This window comes from Paroedura picta, chromosome 9 (genome assembly GCF_049243985.1).
Source record: "Paroedura picta isolate Pp20150507F chromosome 9, Ppicta_v3.0, whole genome shotgun sequence".
NCBI lineage: Eukaryota > Metazoa > Chordata > Lepidosauria > Squamata > Gekkonidae > Paroedura > Paroedura picta.
Genome location: NC_135377.1, coordinates 31,080,082 through 31,103,861, shown reverse-complemented (window position 1 = coordinate 31,103,861; position 23,780 = coordinate 31,080,082). Strand labels below are relative to the sequence as shown.

At 42.0% G+C, this 23,780-nt stretch overlaps 1 long non-coding RNA gene across 1 annotated transcript; it reads left to right on the top strand.

The window, feature by feature from the left end:
• Positions 1 to 5,294: 5,294 nt before the first annotated feature.
• On the top strand, positions 5,295 to 22,149 carry LOC143844208 (uncharacterized). Its single transcript, XR_013233862.1, has 3 exons — positions 5,295 to 5,377; positions 6,007 to 6,153; positions 22,060 to 22,149. It is a non-coding gene; the product is annotated as an uncharacterized LOC143844208 (long non-coding RNA).
• The last annotated feature ends 1,631 nt before the right edge of the window (positions 22,150 to 23,780 follow it).

Below are 23,780 nucleotides of genomic sequence, written 5' to 3'. Positions count from 1 at the left end.
CTGACATGGGAAATTCTTGGAGATCTATTTATTTATTTTACCTGGATTTTTATACTGCCCTTCCCTATGGCTCTGGGTGGTTTACTGTGCACGAAATTACATAGAACAGTATGACAATCTGTAATGTTGTACAAATTTCATAGAACATTACAACAATATATCAGGTCACAATCATAACACAACATGAATAACAACACTGATATGCCCCTGGGTAGATCAAATTGTTGTCATGGAAGGGGCATCTGGGGGGGGGGGGGAACCAGCAGATGTTCTGAGTCGGTTGGCCTCAAGCGAATGCCTGGTGGAAGAACTCCCTTTTGCAGGCCCTGCGGAATTGGGGAAGTTTAAGCAGGGCTCTGATCTCAGGGAACTTGATCCACCAGGTGGGGGCCAGGACCGAGAAGGCTCTGGCCATTGTTGAGGGGAAGTTGTTGAGGGAAGTTCTTGAGGAAAGTGGATTCTGTAGAGGGAAGAGAACTCAGTGGTGATCAGATGCTATACAGTCTGCCCTCCACAGCTTCCATTTCTTCCAGGACAGCAGATATTTCATTCCACATTTCCCCAGAGCTCAAGGCATCTTACAATGCATAATTAAAGTAAAAATAAAACTCTTAATTTATCCCTAATTAAATAAAAGGCCTGGAATGTACACTCCATGAAAAACATTGGTGTATAAAATAGCCTTATAGCTCCTCCTGAAAGTTTCCAGGGATGGCAGCTTTCTCACCTCCTCAGGGAATCCTTTCTGTAAAGTGTGAGCAATTGCAAAATGGGCCCCAGCTGATGCCAGATAGGCTTACTTTAGGAAGGAGGCAGCCAGAAACTGTCGAGCTGGAGATTGTAGCTGATACTCATGGGTAGAGGTGGCTGTTTAGAAATTGTTTTAAAACAGAAAATGTGTATTCTACTCTGCCACTCAACAATGGCAACAGGAAACGGGAAGTCCCGGCCATACTAGGGAACTGGCAACCAATGCCCAGTAAAAAAAGATTCTTTTAAAGCAAAGGTCAAAAGACTAGGATAAACCTCCTAGTCAACAAGGCGTTAAAAAAATTTAAAATCCAAGAATACAATTTGTTTGATACCTTTATAGGGACCAACCCAATGATGTATATGTGCCAGCTTTCAAATTCCCCAGAATTCTTCAGCAATCCAGATGTAAAAAAAAAAAGACCTCCTCATGCGTGTTTTAGTAGATATCGTGACAGTTGCAGGCCAGGGGCCATCAAAGCAAGAGGTAATAAAACACTTAAATTCCTTCACAATTTTAAACCAGAAGCTCCAGCACCTTTGCCCAGCATGATTTTACAAGCTAGGATGAACATGAATGAAAAGGAAAATGGTGCCTCTGGCATCCCAAGGACCCACACACACACAAAGCCAAACAGTTGTTTCTGCCACTCCAAATACTGGTCTGGTCTCAATTTGGTCTCCCAGTTGGAACAGATGAGATTGATTTTTATCAGCAAAGAACTCTGCAAAAACATCACCGCTCAAAGCCAAATTAATATCATTAAAAGGACTGGATTTAAGTGTATCAGGTACTGATACACTTTAAATAACTGGCCTAGATGGCCTTCTTCACCGACCTCCTTGAGCTGTCAGTGCATTCTATGTTGTGTTTTGTCTGATTTATCTCAAACCTTCTGCCAATGGTGTTCTAGGAACCCCACTTCATAGCCCCCAGGTTTCAAGATATACTAGAGAATGGTAGAGGCTGCTAAGGAGTGGCCCTTTTAGGGCCTCAGTATTCTCAGACAACAGGAGCACACAAACAAGATAACAGCAAAAAGAAAAATGTTAATGTGTACACACACACACATACACACGCATACAAAAACAATACTACCAATTGTAAATCAACAAAAGCATGGTAAGTCCTGTTTATTATCCAGTCCTTGGAAAACCAAAGGAAAAATTCTTAATAAAGCATGCTGAACAGGATTCGTGTACAAAAAAAGACTGTTTCATAACTTTCTTCAGCAGCATCAGCAAAGTATCAGGACATAAGCTATCAATGGAAGCTGGCTCACAGTGGCTTGTGTCTCAGTTCTTAGCAACTGCAGGAGGTATTCTTCTTTGTGTCTACTGATCCTTCATGTTGACAATGATAATGATTGTTATCACTATTATTGTATTGTAGTAGTAAAGGCTATTGTGCTTCATGGCAAAGGATTTTCTTTTTAATGTCATTAAAATTAGATTTATAACAAATGTTACAGCCAGTCTTTTTCTCCACTGGGGACCCAAAGCTACATTGTTCTCCTGTCCTCCATTTTATTTTCACAACAACCCTGTGAGGTAGATCTGGTTGAGAGTGTGTCACCCAGCAACCCTTCTATTGCAGGTTGGAGACCAGAGTATTAGAGGCACATTGCAGGTTGCTTAAGAGCTCTCTTATTACATGTTGTCTATCAGGAAGATAACACTCATACATTCATTTTTGGCACTGGAACTTCCATCATTATTCTGGGGTTGGTGGCCAGATTTCAAGCATGTAGTATTATTTTCTGATGAATTATGCCTGCCCTTAACATCCAATGCAAATAGGGAGGGGTTGTCACTCAAACCACGCCATTCCCATGCCTTTCAATTTGGGCCCTGAAGGGATTGTTGTTATTTTATTTTGTTTTATTGGAGTTTCATTATAAACCGCCATGAGCCAGCCTGGCCTGAAAGTGGTAGTTAAGAAATCAAATAATAAATAAATAAAATAAACAAGTCTTCGTGATAGGACAACATGTACGAGAATTCTTTAACCAATATACTTTCCTTTTCTTAAATTACCATATAGAATTAAACAGTAATTTTCCAGTGCACATTTCTAGATGTTATAGTAGCCATGGTTCTGACCTGATGAGGTCCTAACCCCAATGAAGTTCTGACCCCAATGAAGATCTGACCCCATTCATCCTTGGAGTGTTTACCTCCATGATAACTTCTACAAGCTCAGCTGTGGAAACAACTTGCAAGCTAGAGATGAGATAAACCAGCAGGATCCTTAACCTGTCCCAGGTATGCTACGCAAAGTACGTACACATGTCAAACTTGATTGCACCATAGTCACCGGCAGAAATATTAAATGACTAATTCCCTGCCTCCCAAATGGTGTGACTGTCAACATTTAATTTCCCACAAAATTTTGACCATTTTTACTATACAGTTCTTGCACAGAGAAATTATTCCGTTGGCTTTCTAAATTATTAGTGGTGTCTTCTGTGGAATGTCTGCTCTGCTGTTGGCAACTGTGTTTTCCCCCCGAGATCTATGTTTGCACTCATAATGGAATCCATCATTAGACCTTGTTTTTCTACAATTTGCTTCAAATACTGGCCCATTAGTGCTTTCCTAAATGATACTTGTGGGTTTTGTTAGTGCCTAATTTGCTTGATTATCAGTATTGATTATGCATGAGAATAATTTCTGGATGTAGAGCAGGGGTAGTCAAACTGCGGCCCTCCAGATGTCCATGGACTACAATTCCCAGCGAATGCTGGCAGGGACTCCTGGGAATTGTAGTCCATGGACATCTGGAGGGCCGCAGTTTGACTACCCCTGATGTAGAGTATCAACATTTATTTTTAAAGCCATTTATTTTTCCCTTAATTATTATATTTCTTGTATCAAGATTTATCTTGAATACTGGCTTACATTCATCCACCAACAGAACTGTCCATCATGGCAGTGTCCTCATCTTCACTGAACGGAAGTGCTGTTGGAGCACTTTCATGGCTGCATAGTCCATGTCCCCTTTCCGCTCACCAGTGATATTGTACTTGTTTGTACTATTTGATCTACTGGAAGACAATTCCCTCACTGATATTGCTTAGGGATGATGTGTACCTGGGGGGAGAAATGTTATTTTTCCAATCCAGATTTAGAGAAAAGCATAAATGCAGATATTCAATAGTATTTAGGTCCCCTGGTACCATTTTGGGATACAGGTTTGGATTTTCTGGGATTGCAGAATTATTTGGATTCTGTTATTCCATATGAGGGAGTACTTCAAGGGGGCCAGACTTTCTGGTTTTGGACCAAATGACACAACAATTCCACAGGAGATAGTGCTACTTCTCCTCTAAAGCAGCAGTCCCCAAACTTTTTGCGGTTGAGGACAGCCTCTGGGGGTGGGGGAGAGCCGGCAGCCAAGGCACATGCACGTGCAGCAGCAGCGTGCAAACTCGCACATGCACGTTTTCATCTGCCGGTGTGCCGGCGGCCTCACCTGCCTCTTCCCCCCCACTTGCAGATAGAAGCTAGCTGGGCTGCGAGCAAAGCGGCCGCTTTGGCACTTCGCTTTGGCTGCTGCTTCGCTTTGGAGGCTGCTTCGCTCGTGGCCTGGCGAGCTTCTCGCTGCAGGAGGGGGGGAGAGGCAGGCATGGCCTCCGGCGGCCCAGTACTGGGCCACAGACTGACCCCCACTCTAAAGAATCTCCAAGTTTGCTAGGTATTCCATAGCCACTATGAGGTTCTGTGGGTTGGTCAGGAATTTATGATAATTTATGAGGGTGCATGTTTGTGTTAACTGGCTTTATAGCATTTTAGATTGTTGACTATCTGGACCTGAATAAAATCTGGATCTGAATAAAAGTTCTGAAAGAAATTAATTGCCAAGTTTCATGTGAATTGGACAATGGGGGTATTCCTGGTAAAGGCCACATGCCCACAAAGGATGGAGGGAAGAAGAAGGAACCAGACTTACCTTTAGCTCTGCCAGGCTCTGAGCTTGTCTTGCACTAGCCAGGAGCTGCCTGTCACAGCTTGGGTGAAACTCACACCAGCCAGGGGCTGCTGTTTCCAGGGAGGTAAGAGTTCACTCTGGCTTAGAGCTGCCATCCCCAGGCTGAATGAGTCTCATGCTGGTAATTAACTATTGATTACAGAATGGACAAGAATCATAATTTCATGATTCCCATCATTTAATGTGCATGCTAGATGTGTAATAGCAAGTTTTGTCAGCTGCAATAAGTCATGAAGCTCTTCGTATACTTGCCTTCTCTATTAGAGAAGCCGGCTTGTGGCTGGCTCATCACTGGTGACATGGTTAAGAGTGACAGATTCTAATCTGGAGAGCCAGGTCTGATTCCTCACTCCTCACATGAAGCCAGCTGGGTGACCTTGGGTCACTTACAGTTCCCTTAGAGCTCTCTCTCCAGCTACCTCACAGGGTGTCTGTTTTGGGGAGAGGAAGCGAAGGCAATTGTAAGCTGTTTTGAGATTACCTTTGGTTAGTGAAAAGCAGGGTATAAAAACCAACTCTTCTTCTTACCTAGCTCTTCATTTCCTGTGACCTAGACTACCTTCCGGTGGATTCTGGCACAAGGAGAACAGAGATTCACATTTCCAGCATGCTGTCTTCATAGACTGTCTCTTCCCTGTAAGTTGCATCAGCTCCTTACTAGGCCATTGATCTGCAGATGTGTGAAAAGGAAAATAATAGGCAAGTAGTATAAAATAAATATCTGTTACTATCTGTTGTTGGTATGTATATGTATCTATACACCATCACTTGCATTACTGTTGTTGCAGCCCTGGAACTACAAGGTATCCTTGGGCTACCAAGAAGAAAAAATATTATAAATAGTGACATGATTCACCAAATGATGCTTCAGTCTGGTATGAGAAAGGCTTGTACACTAGACAATATGCCCAGTGCATTTTACATTAGTAAAATACAGTGCATAAACAATTAGCAAGTCTAAATATATGCTTTTCAGTTTAGCAACAAGATTGGAATTGTATATCGTTCACATTTTGAATAAGTTCTTATTTTGTTTAAAATCTGAAGGCATAACAATAACATAACAATATGAATGTATTAGATTCTTTCTGCAAAATAAAATTTGTATGTGTGTTTCTATGGGCCATAGAAGATGGTAACACACTACTTTCCCCATAATAGTACATTTGAGTTGTAGAAGTTAAATTGTTCAAGGCTAATCAAGCTAATCTGAAAGAGAGGAAGTTTACCCTTCATTTCCCAACAGATTCTCTTTAATTTTGCAGTCACATTGACAGGTGGCCTCATCACTTCGAGCATTACAGACCACCTTGAAGATATCAGCGCCAGTGCCCTTTGAAGTCAGAATAATCAACAAGCCATTTGATACTTGATCAGATGAAATAGCCTTGTCAGAAAAGGCCAGCTCTCAGGTTGGTATACTGATTGTCTATCAAATGAGGGATAACCTGATACGTTTTACTAGTGCAGACTCCTGGACCTTGTGGGACAATATAGCAGATGCTTTTTTACAACCAATGTCTTTTCAGCAAGGCAACAGTGAATTACAGGGAGGGTCTTTTAAATCAAATGTTAAAGAAGAACAATAACCATGCTCTAGTGGACAGAGTGCAGGGGCTTGCACACTGTGGCTTCTGAATACATGCAACTGTGGAAAAAAACATGGTTTTCACACATGATGATCTGTATGTATTTTTCATATGCTGAAGTTATACTGAGGATATTAACTGGTGCATCCAAATTGGATGCTGTGATTGACAGTACTTTAAAGCCAGACCTCAAGGACTGAAGTAACAGGAAGGAATGGGTTAATTCTTCACAGAGGCAGAAAGCTTGAGTGACAGGCTGTTCTACTCTGATTGGCCAGCAACAGATATGGGAGAAGGAATATTAGAGCTGTGTGCTGGATGGAAGTTATTCTGATTCCAACTCAAATGTAACCTGTGTCTAGAGAAGACTTGTCTGTGCCTTAGCTGAATAATAAATACTTTAAGGAGAATTTTAGTCAGAGAAAATGTTCTTGACTAATAATCTGAATTCAGGAGTTCTACACAGGGGAGACTAGGAAAGATATTTGACAGATTTTGGGCAGTGTTGTGAAACTCCCAATTCAAGCCAGAGGGAGGTAGGAGAAAACTTCCAGGGAGAGAAGGAGGATATCTGCATAGTTAAAAAGGGGAAATTTTGAGGATTTATTTGGATTGGTGTGGAAAGAAACTTGATTCAGATACCTCAGAAAGAAACCATGCTACAATAGTGGTTCAGTAAAGGAAAACCCTTTCGAAAACCTTTCTAGGAGAGATCTGGGTACTGTCTGAATTCTCAGCGTAATTTCGATTCTTACTGAACTGAAGCAGTATCTCTTTAATTGGCATCTTGTTCCTGCCCTCTGCACCTATTTCCTTTATCAAACTTTCTCCTCCAAATCACAGAGAAATTGGACTGCAGAGACCCCTCCCCCTTTTATTGAGTTCTTGATTGGTTTCTGCTGATTCGTTGTTATGTGGCAGGAAAAGCCCCTTTCACTTTCTGTCTTCCATTTCAGCTCTGGCTGCGTTGTGTCTAAACATTTGTGCTGTATAAGTATTTTTGTGCATTTTCTGATCCCTTAAGTAATGCAATAAGCACTAACATCAGAAGCAGTTAAATACAGACCTGTGGTCACCTTCAACTGCCATCCCTTCTCCCAATCTGCTGCATGTTTTTCAGGGGAGGAGAGAGGAAACCCTTGCAAGATGTCAGCAACCATTGTGAATAGGGCCCACAGGCAGTGTACATTAACACAACTATGATAGTTCAGTTAGTAAAGCACTTTCCTTGAAACCATAACTTTATGAGTTCTAAGCTGGCTGTGGATCTTGTTTTCTCCCCACTCAGGAGTTTTAATTACTGAAAAAGTAAAAAAAAAAGTCAAAAGTTAAAACGGTACATTTTTAAAATATGAGAGCCAGTTTGGTGCAGTGATTAGGAGTCTGGACTTCTGGCATGTCGGTTCAATTCTGCGCTCCCCCACATACAAGCAGCTGGGTGACCTTGGGCTCACCACGGCAGTGATAAAGCTGTTCTGACCGAGCAGTGATATCAGGGCTCTCTCAGCTTCACCACCACACAGGGTGTCTGTTGTGGGAAGAGGAAAGGGAAGGCCACTTGGAGCCTCCTTTGGGTAGAGAAAAGTGGCATATAAAAACCAACTCTTCTTCTTCTTCTAAATATGAGCTGTTCAAAGGCTAAATAAATAAATATTCCTGCATGGGAAACTTTCTTTAAAAAAACTATTGTAATGGGGGGGGGGGAGGAAAACACTTTTCAAAGTCTTTAGTGATAAACCGCTGCATTCAGAGTCTCTATGCCATGTTTTCTAGTGTTTCCTTGCACTTTTCTTCCCAAAGGAAGAGAGGCAATGTCTCCTCCTCACTTTAAGAAACAAATTGCCAAGCTTGGAAAGAGAGAGCAACCTGTTTCTGCCTCCCCCCAGCCCCAGCCCCAGCCCCAGCCCCAGCCCCAGCCCCAGCCCCAGCCCCCTGTGAAGCACAAAGGCATCTGAAGGTAGAGTGGGCTGATCTTTAACTCCCTCTTGTATGAGTGCTTTCCCCATTACTTAAAGATGATTTGTAAATTAGGGGGAACAGCTTAGCAGCATGAAAGCTCAGACAGATTTTAGGCAGCACCAGAAATGAAAGGATCTGCTGCTGCTGGGAGCCAGTCAAGTAGCATAAACTTCTCTGCACAATTTCCATGCTGGAGGCATGGCTGGGTGTGTGGGGGTGGAGGAAGAGGCAATGCATCTGCTCCTGGAAGAGAAGTGGGCCCACATTTCCTTGATGAAACGGAGAAAATCCACCCTTGGATATGTCTGTGAATCAATAGTTTGATTGCAGAGTCAATCCTGAGCAATGCAGACGGAAGGAAAAAACCTGACCAGGATCAGAGTGGAGATCGGAGTCAGGTGCAGATAGCTTTTTTTTTGTTTGTTTAACCGAGCCCAATGTGCCTTAAAAGCCCAGTGCAGAAAAGCCTTGGTTAGCCACTTCCTGGCCCCTCTTTCTTTAAAGTAGTGAAGATCTTTTTATAGCTTTGCCTGGTTACAGGTTAATACTGCTGTTACATGTATGTATGTCTGTATTCAAAATTGTATGTATTATCCTTATAGTCAATGTTTAATTTTCAAAAGCAAAACTCAATGTAGCTAAATACAGGAATATTTATTAATAATTACAATACAATACAATATTAAGAATTACAATTAATAATTACAATTACCTCGCAGAAGAGCTTTGTCTTGTAGGCCCTGCAGAACTGGGAAAGTTCTGACAGGACTCTAAGCTCTCCCTGAAGCTCATTCCACCAGGTAGGGGCCAGGACCAAAAAGCTCCTGGCCCTGGTCGAGGCCAGGGAAACCACCCTTGGGCCAGGCACCTCCAACAGATTTTCACCCACAAAGTGAAGAACCCTGCAGGGTGGGGGGCATAAGGAGACAGGGGGTCTCCCAGATATATGGGGCCCAGACTGCATGTGGCCTTAAATTTTAATACCAAAACTCTTTAAGATCTCGTAAAATAAAAGGAGCCTTTTTGAAAACAATGAATACATCAGTAACTGTCTTGAAGGACTGACTCAAAGCAAATATGAAAAAATGAAATTGTGCTTGGAAAGAATTTCCCAGCATTTATTGCCCTGTTTCCAAGGGGGCATGCATTGGCTGCGTGCACTGGGTTATCCTATTGTATCCTTTCAAGCAGGCTAAACTGAGAGATGATTAGTTGCCCAAGGCCTCCCACAAGAGGTTGTAGCTGAGCAGGAAAGAGCCCTATTATATCTCCTTTACCTTATCCTGAAATGTTTCCAGTACTGTGTTGTTGAAGCTGTCATCAGCCACAGTGTTAAAGCACAACACCCTTCTGGCCCTTAAACCCATGAAGGAAATAATTGTTTATCCTATATATAAACTTGGGTAACATAAAGAACCATATTTAAAACCAAAACTGTCACTTTCATGTATTTCAGTAGTAGGGCACTACATTTTTTAAATAAGATGTGTCAGACGCTTTACTTTGCTTAGCACATAACAGGGATGCAGCTTTCTTCCTTATGAATGGCCACAGCTCATTCCAAGAGTAATGATAAATGTCAAGGGAAACTGGAGCGCTCAACCACAATGCTAAATGATCTATTGGTAGTCGTTAGCACAACCCAAACACTAAAAGCTTCCTCTCCTCTAATGTCTAGGGTTTGCAGGTGTTTCAGATCATGAAGGTTCACACCAGACAGAGTCCAAAATAGAGAACAGCTTCCTGATTTATTAGGGCCTATGGAAACAATGTTGCTGCTATTACCTACACATAATCCCTGAGGTCTGTTTGACAGCTGGCACCTTCAGCAACCCTTCTGGGCACATCTTCATCATAGCTTTGACCCTGACAGTGTGCAGAGAGGAAATCTTTTGTTAACCTGTAATGAAGATAGTGTTGCTTCAGGGAACATTAATCAAACTTTTCATGAAGATTGTAGTAATAATTTTAAGTGGCCTTCTAGTATCAGGCACATACAATGAATGATGAATGGGAGATATTCTTCCCTGGCTAAAGCTAAGTGCTGCCTATTAACTAGCCATTATTAGGCATAGTTAGTCCCTAATATACTTATTTTTGATGTAGCATTGCTTTTTATTAATTTGACTTAATGTCTATTCCCATCAATGATCCATGTTGCAATTGTTGACATGCCAACATTTGTTCCTAAGTATCTTGTTATGTATTCTTGATACATAACTTTTGTTCTGCCCATAAGGTACACAATCAGGGTTGATATAGTATAAGAAATATTCTTGTTCTATAGCAGTGGTAGAAGAAGTCTGGGACGGGGGGGTCTTCTATAATGCCTACTAGATTATATGGAGGACTTTGTAGATAGGTTAGTTCTTCTTTAGTCAAGTATTAACTTGCATCTTGGAAGATGACTAGAAACATAAATGTAATCAGGGACAGGTGTTTGAATGAAGAAATGATTGTATCGGGTATTTGTTTTATCTTTTAGGATATCTCCTACACATAAATGGAGTTGGTCAAACAGAGTTAATGAATTTGAAATGATACCAGTTTTACTTGGTACCACTTATTTCTGGACCTAGTTTAAATTGCTGGTGATGAGCTTTAAAACATAAGTAGCCCTTCTCAACTTTTTTACTGTTGAGAAACCCTCAAAACATTCTTCATACTTAGAGAAACTCCAGATGTGGTGCCATTGTGCAGAATATGGTTGTGAAGCATAGACCATTTACGTACTGGAGGTTTCATGCCAGGCTGCAGGCTGGAGTTTTAATCGTGGCAGGTTGCCCCACCTCTTCCTGCACCCACACGAGGGAGCATTTGGCCCAGTGGGCCTCATCTGCTCCTGATTTCTGCTCATGCACGGGAGCTGGGTCAGTGAAGTTCCCAGTGCATAAACGGTCATAGTGTGTACATACCCACCCAGGAACTCTCCCCTTCCCACTCCCTTCAGGCCCATCATTTGCCATTTTGGAAGGGTTGGGTGTGTCAACAGACCATATTTGGTCATATCATTTGATAAATGTTTAAGAAATATAAAAATTTAAAAATTAATTAACTCCCATCCATTCAGGAATTAACTCCCACCCATTAATTAACTCCCTTCCATCCTTCCAGGACTGTCAAGAAACCCCAGGGTTTCACAAAACCCTGGTTGAGAAAGTGTGCTCTAAATGCTTTGAGACAAATATCATAACAGCTTTTATTTTTTACCTTATATACCTACATGTTCTCTCAGGTTTACATCTAAGACCTTGCTAGGCTCCCTGCACTTAAGCAAGGAGTCTTGTGTCAGTCAGCAAAGCCTCCACTGTAAATGAAACAAATACTTGGGATCCAACTACTTTTTTCACCAAAAGGAAGCATTGTTGTTGTTAGGTGTGAAGTCGTGTCCGACCTATCGCGACCCCATGGACAATGATCCTCCAGGCCTTCCTGTCTTCTACCATTCCCAGAGTCCATTTAAATATGCACCAACTGCTTCAGTGACTCCATCCAGCCACTCCATTCTCTGCCGTCCCCTTCTTCTTTTGCCCTCAATCGCTCCCAGCATTAGGCTCTTCTCCAGGGAGTCCTTCCTTCTCATGAGGTGGCCAAAGTATTTGAGTTTCATCTTCAGGATCTGGCCTTCTAAGGAGCAGTCAGGGCTGATCTCCTCTAGGACTGACCGGTTTGTTCGCCTTGCAGTATGTTCGCCTTGAAGCATAGGAGAAAACAAAGATTACGTTTTCATCGTAGAAGACTGAAATGAAACACAAGAGGTAACCTACTCCCAAAGCTGTTTTCTGGATGCCATCTGAAGATAGTTCCATTCGGAAAGAGATACAAAACAATGTCTATTTGTCATTCTGCTTTTCAGTCCCACTCAAAATGAACTTTAGCTTAGATCAGAGGATTCAATGCTCCCTAATTTTGACCCACTCAACAATATCATAGGGAATCCAGCTATCAAAGATATGGAACATGGGCACTAAAAGACACGTTCTACTGAGGAGTATGTAGATGGGTATAAACCTAAGCAATTTGATAAGATCAACAAATGTTTCCAGTGTTAACAGTTATCTAATCTCTAATTGCAACAAGAAAAGAAAACTGCTTGGAATTAGAATAAATCTTCATTGCTGGGAAAAGAAACGATCACTGAATATTGACTTTCACATTCTTATCAAGCCAGACTTGCATCACAGATAGATCTTCTTGGCCTGAACTACCAAAAACACAGGAATTTCCATGAACAGACCTTCAGCATTTTCCTCCTCTAAAAATCAGGCTTGCAAGGGCCTACGATTAGGATGAAGGCGCACTGTTTTTAAAGACCAGGATTTGAAATGCAGTATTTACATTTTACAAACTAAACTTGGATAATAAAATTAATGAAATGGGTGTGGAGCTCTGTGGTTCCAGAAAAAACATACCTCAGTTAATTCATGAATTAGAAATGCAAAACTGTCACACAGCCAAACATATATAGTTCTGGGGTTTTTTCCCTTGAGAGGAAAAATAGATTTTACCAATTAAGCCTATTTTCCAGGGACCAGATCTAGAGGTATTCCTTCTCTGCAAACAGAAATTGGACATACTTGGCTAATATAAAAATGTTTTGGATAGCACAAAGGACTGTGGTGTGGGAGCATAATACTGAGAGAGGGGGATTGACTGGAGAAAGCCTTAAGTAGGCTAAAGTATTGAATATAAAGCACAACAAGACAACTTTAAAAGAGAGCTATAATAAACTACAGCTCAAATTAGAAATCTGATAACATTTCAGAGTTTGCATTTGCTTTGCACCGTCTTCACCACTTTCTTGAACAAGAAATGGGTTCATCCTATTTGGCTGAGACTTAAGGTGTCTTTATAAAATTTGATTTGCTGACAAATACTATAAGCAGAGCATAAACAAAGGCAAAGAAACTTGGGCAACCCTACACAGGTCCATCCCTATTTTCAGCAAAGCCTGTCTGCCAATTGAAACTGTCTTTTTTGGAAGGGACAAATTAAATGTGACAAGGAAATCTACATGTTTATTCATACATTCTCTTGTCTAAGTACAAAGCAGCTCTGATTAAGAGGAGCTAAACCATATCCGCTTTCCTACTTTACCTGGCTGCATATTGCCTCAGCTTCCACCAAATGAAGGCCCAACACTGATGCATGGGTTCAACTAGTTTTATTTATTTTAAATGGCTGATTAATGTCACTACTTATTATTGTAAGCAAACTGTCCCAAGTACAGGCTGTGCTATGAGTGGGTCCACCCTGGCTCCAAACTTGGCAAGCACTTCTACCAGCCTTGCTTGTCTTCTCCAACATAAGCACCCAGCTTCATCCCCTCCCCTGATGTGCTGTAAGGTCCTTAATCAGGTCTGGAAAGATACTTCTGAGGACCAAAGGCACTCCTTCCCAGTGCACCCAGCCATAAGGCCCTGTCCTGGCCAGACTTTCTACCAGGCTTGGTAACTCAGGATGTTTGCTAATTTATCCTAGATAAATTGAGCAACATGCCCTATTTCTACTAATTAGCTGTAGCCTAACTAGTCTATGGTAATTAACTAGACATACCTCCTTCTGGGACATCATCAAGCAGATGAAGAACAATTTCACCAAAATCCAAGCAGGTGACTCCCCCTCCCCACAAAAAAATCCTACTAAAAGGATTTCTTTTAATAGTGCTCATCTAATATCACAATATTCTAGGCGGGTTTGGGTAAACCAGTCACAGCAACAAAAGGTTGTGAGGAAGAGGAAATAGCTCTTCATAAAGCTACATGTTGCCATCTAACCATTGGCTGCAGAATTCCAGCTTTGACCAATTCTACCTTTTCCAACATTGAAAAGAAAAAAAAAAAGAGGCAGGGCAAAGTAATCCACTGCACTGATATCATGAATGTCCCTTTCAACATTTTCCTCTCTAGTATTCCTTGAAGTATACGGAAAAAATGCTAATTTCAGCTGAGAATAGCAAGACGAAGGCAGAAGGAAGGACAGGGAGAGGTCTCCTTATTGGCGCTCAAATTTCTATTAGAAACCCCTCACAAATCTCTTGGTTTACAGCCAATAGGAAGACACAGGAGCCCATACACAGGTGCCTCCTTGTTAATTCTAGTTTGACCCTTATAAACACACATGCCTGCCTTTGCATTTCTGTTGATGGCTGCCAATTCTGATGAATACCACATTCAAAATCACAAAGAGTTCACCATAAATTTCCTGATTAGTTCCCTTTTATAAAACATTAGTGGATGGTTGATGATCACTGCTTACCACCAAGATGCAGGAAAAGAAACTATTGTCCAGTAGCAGCAACATATCTTGATCTGGAAATCTGAATAAGAAAATTTAAGGTTCTATTTATTTATTATTCATTCAATTATTCATTCAATTTCTATACCACCTCTCTTGGACTAGCTGTCTTGGGGTGGTATACAGCATTTTATCTGTGATATCAGTTCCATCACATTAAAACAATAAAATATATTATTCATTAAAACTTGTTTAAATATATTACAAATTGATAATATTCAACAATCAGTTGGTACTAGGCTTGTGCGATTCGGCCGCTTTGGCAGCCGTTCCCTCTGAGCGCAGCCAGCACCGCACCACGGGGGGGGGGCGGTGCCGGCAGCGGCGTGACAGCGGGCGCAACCACGCAGGCGCGGAATTCTGCGCCTGCATGGTTGCACCCGCTGTCACACCGTTGCCAGCACCGCCCTCCCCCCCGTGGCGCAGCGCTGGCTGCTCCAGGAGGGAACAGCTGCCGAAGCGGCTGAATCGCACAAGCCTAGTTGGTACCCTTAAGAAAAAGAATTGTTTTTTATATGCCACTTTTCTCTACCCGAAGGAGATTCAAAGCAGCTTACAATCACCTTCCCTTTCCTCTCCCCACAACAGACACCCTGTGAGGAGGTGAGGCTGAGAGAGCCCTGAGAGAGGCTGATATTACTGCACGATCAGAACAACTTTATCAGGGTTGTGATGAGCCCAAGGTCACCCAGCTGGCTGCATGTGGAAGAGTGGGAAATCCAACCCAGCTAGCCAGATTAGAGGCCACCAGTCTTAACCACTATACCAGGCTGGCTCTTAGATACATTGGGCCTGTACCACATATGGTCTTGAAGATTAATACCGAAACCTTGAACTGGATCCAGAATTCAACTGCAAGCCAGTGCGGCTGTCAGAGGACCAGTCATATGGGCTCTCCAAGGTGTTTTCATGAGAACCCGGGCAGTTGAAATCGGGACCAGCTGTAGTTTCCAGAACAAGGTTAGGGTTTAAGTGACATTGTGAATTCCAAAATCAATCACTGTGGATAATTAGCTGCATCATTAATCAGAGGTAGTAGATGTATTACTTATATGTATAAGAGGGAAAAATCTGACAAGTCTCTGTATAAAATAACTTTTCTTATTAATCCCCAACCCCTTTACACATGTCAGTCAGTTTTATCATGCTTCAAATTTCCTTTTCTTTAATTGTTTACTACATTATTATATTTTTGCTTTTTCACCACATGTGAGAGGAATCTCCTATCATCATCTGTTCCCTCTTAATAAAACAGTAAGGGTGTTGGGGTGGCCTCAGTCCAGGATGGGGAGGGCCAACAATTGGCCCCTTAGCCCCAGACTGACAAGCGGAGGGGCCAATCGGAAGGCGCAAAGCACCTTCCGATTGGCCCCTCACCAGGACAAACCAAAATTCCATCCATAATTTCATCCAGTCAGCCCAGCCAGGGGCAATCAGGAGACATCGCTGCCAGTCTGCCCCTCACCACCACAGGGAGAGGAGGTCAATAGGGCTGCCAAGGGGGATGAGAATGGAGGCTTGGGCAGACTGTGCCAGCCCTTTTCACCCCAAGGCTGTCCTAACTGTCATGTCCAACTGTAACTGCCTCAGAACCCTGAAAGAGCTGGCAGGAGGTTGGTGAGAGTGCTCCCTCCCCCTCCCTTCAGGCCTGCTGCGAAGGAGCCTCTGACAGGCCCTGACTGAGGGGAGGGAGGTATTTTCAAGAGCAATGCAGGGGAGCCTGAGGGCATTCCTTTTGAGGGGGGGGATTTCCCCTTCTGCCAAACAGCTGGCTGACAGGGAGGCCACAGAAAAGCCCCTTCTCACTTAAAATACTGCCCTGGCCAGGGGGTTAGACACAGCCAAGTCATGTGTCTTCTTTGCAACTCTCTGCAGATTTGAGGCCACTGCACAGCATTATTCTGCAGACGAAACTGGTTCTTTTGTCTCCTGTTTCATCTGCACAACAACTCTTTGCAGTAGGCCTCAAGTCTTTCAATTCAACAACAACCTGTGTGGGAGGCCTTAAATGTCTCTTCTCTACCGCAACCCTGTCCAAAGTAGCCCTTTCTGCCTGGGGAGCTGATCTTTATACTCTGCAGGTCAGCTGTAATTCCAGGAGCTCTCCAGGCCCCACCTGGAGGTTGGCTACTCCTGGGTTGGAAATATTCATGGAGGTTTGGAGGTGGGTCTTCAAAATCGTACAATGCCTCAGAGTCCAGCCTTCAAAGAAGCCATTTTTGCTTGCAGTTGGGAGGGAGTGGTGCAGGTGTGGGCTATGGGCTATGACCAGCCCTTACCAGCAACTGTTTGCATTCTGGGGCGCAGACAGGCAGACCAGCATCAGTCCTGTGAGTCTGGAAAGTGCAGGAAGATCTAAATAAATATTTACAGCCTGAAACTGTAAATAGTGAACAAGTAAATGGCCGGAGAGACATGGAAACTGGCCTGGCAAATAAAAAACAGTATAAAAAACCTTACTAAGGTGAAGACTGCTGTACACAGTCTTCTTCTTAGGCTTGCAAGCTTCCCTGTGAGGCTCTCTACCCCACCTTCCTCATGGGGAGTCTGCTATGGGGAGAAAGGGGAAGATGATTGGAAAATGCTTTGAGACACCTGAGGCCTGCTGAGTCACTGTGGCCCATTCCCAGTTCTCTCAGACCTCTCACAGCCCCACATACCTCACAGATTGACTATTGTGGGGAGACGAATGGAAAAGATGTTTCTAAACTACTTTGAGACTCCTTTGGGTAGTAAACAGGATACAAAAATCCATTCTTCTTCTAAGGAGCAACTATGAAAGAAGCATGTGGGCACATAATATTTTATCAACAGTGAAAAAATGGAAAAGAAGGAACAGGGTGGACACCTGTGTACTGTGACTACCCCATGTGTATTAGGGCAGAGGGGCATTTCGGTGTCTGTGGCCTTATTCACACAAAAAGGGAAATGACATAGAATTGGTTTCAATGTAATCTTCCCCTGAGAAGAGTCTCCAGTCTGATTTTCCCTTCACATATCTGAAGACATAGCTCTGGAAAGCTCATCTGTAACCACTATGCCACAATTCCCAAAGGTCAGTCCTCTCCCACACTCAACTAACATTCCAAACCACAGGTTCTTGACACCCATATCTCCACACCCATGCCCTCATTTGCCACCACGCCACCACAACCTCCCACACAACACACACACATTCAACCCCATGCCCTTATAGACTGGACAACTCCTCCCCTTCCTCTTCCCACTGCCAAGCTCTAGCACCCGTCGTATTCTTGGATTCAATGGGCTTTGCCCACAGTATCACCCATAAAACTGCCCAAGTGATTCCAGTCCCTACATTAAGGTTCCCTCACCTGTTTCATTATTGTAGGTTCCTCTCTGCTCAACCCCACCCTCTTTTCCTCTTCTGTAATTTTCTGTATAAATGAGATCAATTGTTTTCTTTATTTACATTATAACTGAAGAAGTGAAGTCTGCTTCATTAATGCTTGTACAAGAATGAATATTGTTAAGGTGCTGTTGGATCTCAGCTTTGTTTTCAAAAGATTAGACACTCAGATAACTTCTTCTTGATGAGGGCATATTGTGAAACAGTCACCTTGCATAGTCCTCAAACGTTCTTTATTAACAGTTTTCATATTAAAAAACATGAAACTTAAATTGATGTGCAGAATGCCAGCATAGAATCACCCTCAACTTTCAAATGAATTTGCCAAGACAGCCAATTCAAGCAAACAACCAGTAGCAGGAGGGAAAATATCAACATATTTACAGCTTGTTGGATTCCAATGTGAATGAAAGGAAGCCCCTTTGGCACCATCTTAGGCTGAAGCTGACATGCCTGTCTGCAGCCCCTCAGCCTGAACTTCTCTTAACATCAGCTGCAACAAAAGGCAGGCTGTCAGCTTTGCCTCTGCACCTCAGAGCAAGTAACTATATCATCTTCATGAATGACGTCTCTGTCACATTCGAGGCACATCAGGAAGTCTTTAAAACTCCACTGATCAAAACACAGCAGCATTTTCATGCTGACCTTGAGGAATGGATCAAATATTGTCACTTAGGAACTCTGGAATATTTTGTATTTCCAAGACATGCTGAAACCAGTCTTGAAAGTAAGGATTTGCTCTTCTTGACAGACTGAGTAGCCTTTGTATGCTGGTGGCTGATCCGTATTTCCGATACGGAAGCAGAACAAGCAAGGATTCTGTTTTTTCCCCATAACTCTGACATGAGTAAATGTTCCTAAATTACAGAGACAGAATGCCCTTTCAAAGCAATTGGAAACAAGGACTTACGAATGGTCTTCTACTAATGCTACTATATGTCATGCCTTAATGAAATGCCCATCATTTTAAGGAGCAGTGATAAGTATATGTAACGTGTGTATAATAGTGAGACCCAGAACCCATATTTACTTACTTATTTAGTTATATCCTGCTGTTCTCTCAAATGAGGCCCCAAAGAAGTTTACAACATCCTCCTCACGTCTTCCAATTACCTTCATGACAATAACACTGTGAGGTAAGTTAGGCTGAGGGAGAATGGCTAGCTAAAGTTTCCATGGCAGAGTAGAGATTCAAGCCTGGGTCTCCTAGTCCAATACTCTAAGGTCTGACATCATTTTAATTCAAAGTCTGCAAATATACATTTTTCCCTCCAAGCCCTAAAGTTCTACATTGATGCCCCAGTTGTGCATTAAAAACGTATATGTAATGAAGTCCAAAATACTGAAAATAATTGAAGATATTTGACTGAGATTTTTCGTATTTCTCTTGGAACAGGCTTCCTCGGGAGTTGGTGGGATTTTAAGCAGAGGCTAGGTAGCCATCGGACAGCAATGCTGATTTTATGAACTTAGGCAGATTGTGAGTGGGCAGGAAGGAATGTGTCAGTGCTTGTCTCTTGTGGTCCTTTCCTACATACCCAGGGAACTGCTGATCGCCACTGTGGGGTGGTAGGTGAATTTCTTCCAGGCCAAGATGGATTCTGGAGATTTTTTATGCAGGGATCATTTGGGCATGAAATTGGGGTCACTGTGGGTGGACAGGTAGTAAGTTCCTGCAGGGGGTTGAACTAGGTGACCCTGGAGGTCCCTTCCAACTCTATGATTCAAGATTATTGTCTTGACCATTCTCTGTTTGTGTCAAACTTGGAAGGTTACACATATCCGGAGTTCCCTGTGAAATATTGTGCTACTCATTGGATTATGCACTCAGGACACAGAAATCTGTATCTCAGCATTTGAAACATTTTGTTAGGATTGTATATGGTACCAGCAATCAAGGAAAGATAAAACAGTAACTCTTAACCGAAAATAAGCTCTTAAGGCTTTGCTGTACAGATCCCATATTTATAGGGTGCTTTTATTTGGATGTGTCTTATGTGTAATTTTAAAATTGGCTTGGGGAGAAATACAGATTGAAATAAATGCATTTGATCATGTCCTTTAAAAAGCCCTATAACGGCAGTATTCCCTATGGTGGGCCCTTTGACATTCTGCAGTGCCTAAACGCAGTTCTACTGGTTCCCTATGCATGGTTAACTTGCCATGAAATTTAATTTGATGCCTTGGTGTGTCCCTAAGAAGCCATGAGTGTTTAATATTCCATTCTGAAATACATTCCAAATGTGCTCAAGGCTCTGGGACTACTAACAAAATTAAGTTGCCATAAAGGAATCCCTTTCTGAATGTTGTGCGTTTTGCTCATTCTGCTTGGAAGTGGTTATGCATATCCTATGCTATTTACTTTCCATGTTTTTTTCTGCTTCAAACCATACTATAATGTGATATTATTCTGAGTAGGGCCAGGTACGTGTGTCAGAGGGGCTGAATATTGCATATAAGAGTGAGTTTCCCTAGTAACTGCATCTACCACATGAAAGCAAAACCTATAATATCAAAAATCTTTCAAAACCCACATGGATTGCTTCGCTTGCAAAAGATCAACTCCTTGTTTCTGAGTAATTTCATCCAATTCAGTGGATTTTCTCCAGAGTAAGACAAATGTAGACACAGAATTCTATGGCAAATATTTTAAATGTGCCTTTTGCTTTGATTGCTGCTGTGAAAAAGGTAGAGAGACTCCATTAATGGCGTTTTCTTGGCACATATAAATTTAGCAAAAGCACTTCCTTGAATTTCCTTTCTGTCATGTTCCATGGCATTATGCATTGGGCAAGCACACAAACACCATTTGTAACATTTCAAAGCAAAGCCAGATGTTGAATTGCATAGATAAAATAAGGTCCCAGGTAAATCAAGAATCAGTAGTTACAAAGTTCCAACTTTTTAACTAGTTTATTAAAGCCTCAAATTGTGTCCAAAATACTACTATAATTCAAAGACTATTATAAAGGATAGCTATGAGTCACACACTAAAATGTAGAGAGAAAGTCACTGAAAAGTAAATCTCAACATGAATTCTTCTGTTTATTACCCAGGAAGAAAAACAAGTATGAAAATAACAAAAATCATCCTTCTAAAACAAAAATAGTTAGAAAAATTGTATTTTGTGACTTGGTCTCATAACTTCAATGTTTGGAATATTATAATACAGATATTTTAAAAACATTTCCAGATATATTTCCCTATGAAATTCAGGAAAGGAATGAAGAGTGATATATAGAGAATAGCCTTTTGAAAACTTTGGAGATAAGCCAAGGGCTGGGGAAAAAATTAATTGTGTTCAGAGACATGAAACTGTAACACTTCACACATGAAGGCTTATTTCTTACTGCCAGAGAAAACAAAAACTATGCCAGCTGAGCAAGGGTTTCCAATCAGTTCACTCAATTCTCTCCCCCAAAAGATTGCAAGAACTATAGTGAGGAAAGAAAAGTTCCCCTTATATTTTCCCCCTGTTCCAAAAATCTGACAAAGGGACAAAGCTTGGTCCTAGCCTCAATAATTTGTACCTCTCCACACATTGTACTTTAAAGGTGTGCATTTAAAATGTTCTACAATGTAAAATGTAAGATATATAAGTTAGGCAAGTATGGGAGGCTAAGTTATCCATATAGGCAGTCTCTTAATTAGTTGGAGGAATTAGCAAAGGAGACACCTATGTATACCATGATTTTTACCTTCAGGAAACTCTTAAATAAACCAGGCGGATATTCATCCAGAAAGGTTTGCATTAAAAGGAAAATAAAAATAAAACAAAAATGCATGCACACTCATAGAAGAACTAAATAAAATGGGAGAAAAGGGAGAGACTTTTTGGGGAAGGGCGATAATTACTGACGTTGAAGAGCTCCAAGGAAGCAGCAAAGAAGAGCAAGTGTCCAGTTTGAGGAAGAGAGCCCACAATGTGCGGGTATATGTAAAGGACTCAAGGCACGCACACACACACTGGTGGGCTGCAGAGTGGTCCAGCTATACAGCAAAAGTACCTTTGTGTGGGTGATTAATTTTATTTATTTGTTTGTTTGTTCGATTTCTCAGAAAACAATTACTAAATGGCTTATCTGATGGTTTTTTTTTTTAAGTATGAAGGGCTTGATGACTCTACAAGCACCGGATAGGAAGAGCAATCAGGAAAATGAAAAAATGTAAGCATCAATTCATTGCCACAATCAGCAGGTAATGGGTGAGGGGAAGTCATAATCCCATCCAAAATGCCTTTACTTTGGCCTTTATGTTAATGCCAGTTCTAATCTGATCAAAACCAATTTATATTGTACTTTAAATGTGTATACAGTTTTTGTGGACTGTATCTTGTGTGACGTCAGAACAATTGCATGTAAAGAGTCACATGATGGGGAGGGATTAAGGCAAATATCTAACACAAGTGTTTCTAATTTTTCTCTTTGTAAAGTAGCTAAGTGATATATATGCTGGAAGCTCAGTACAAACCAGTTCATGTCTCATTTTAGTTAAGAAGTTACACTCTAGGCATTTTGGGTAAGGAGCAGCCACTAGCCTTCATCCTCAGCACCTCTTCCCCCCAGGAAGATGAGCAGTTCTACATCTCTCATTTTTCAAAAACAACTCACCATGACCATTTATGACTGGAGGTTTCATGCTGGGCTGCAGGTTGGAGTTTTAGTCGTGGCAGGTTGCCCTACCTCTTCCTGCACCCACATGGGGGAGCATTTGGCCTGGTGCACCTCATCCACCCCCGATTTGTGCTCCTGCGTGAAGTTCCTACTGTGTAAACGGTCTATGTGGCAAAGTTTTGTATGAAGGCATGGAGTATATGTAAGAAGATGGATAAGTCCTGACACTTGCCTGCTACTGCATGAGAATCAGGCTAGTTGGGGCTAGGCATTTGCCTTGGATGGGGATGAGGTAAGCTGGGCAGGGCACCACCTCCTCCTTTAGCTTGCCTCATGGGGTGGGGGGGCGGGGAAAGCAGGCCAGACATTACCACTTCCTTTGACTCACATGGGGATTGGGCTGTCTAGGCTGGATGCCATGTCCTCCCCCACCTCATGCCACAACTCAGGCTGTATATCACTATATTTTCTGCCTCAGTTGCACAATTTTGGGGCAGGCTGAACCTGATGCTACTTCTCTTGTGAGGTTCAGATACGTCCAGCCACGTGCATCGTCTTCTTTCACATCCTCTTGGGGGGGGATCAAGTGAGGGGAGGAAAATATATTGATTAAATGTCTTAATATAAGATTGACATTTTGAGAAATATGAAATATAGATATGTGCATTGGATATAAGTAAATTGCTTAGGATTCATACTTACTGAAGGTCTATGTTGTCTGCCATTCCTATTCAACATTTTAGAGTTGGTGGCTGAGAGAGGTGAGCTTCTCCAGGCTGCTTAGTGACACTATGACAGAGCATGGATTTGTCTTGCATTTCCACTATAAAAGGCTATCATACTAGCCTGCAATATTAATCAAGGGACTGCTGTGGTTCTGTCAGAAAGGCACCACATACCTTCGGCTGTGGAGTTACTACTCAAGTGAACATTAATCATCACCTAAATCAATCTCTAGCAGCATATGGTTAGCAAACTATCGTTCCTGTAAGACTTCAGTGTCTCTGGTAATAATAGCAATAATGAATGAATCCTCTGGGTTGGCATTACAGGGAGCCCTTCCAGGTGAATTGAGTTAACAAAATGCTCTGTTCCAAGTGATTCGTGGGCTGACAGATCTAATATATTTCACCTGTAATAACTCAAGGTAAATTCCATCTGGAGGCACATGTTGTCAGACAAGCACAGCTCTCTGTCTCTATTTCTGTATG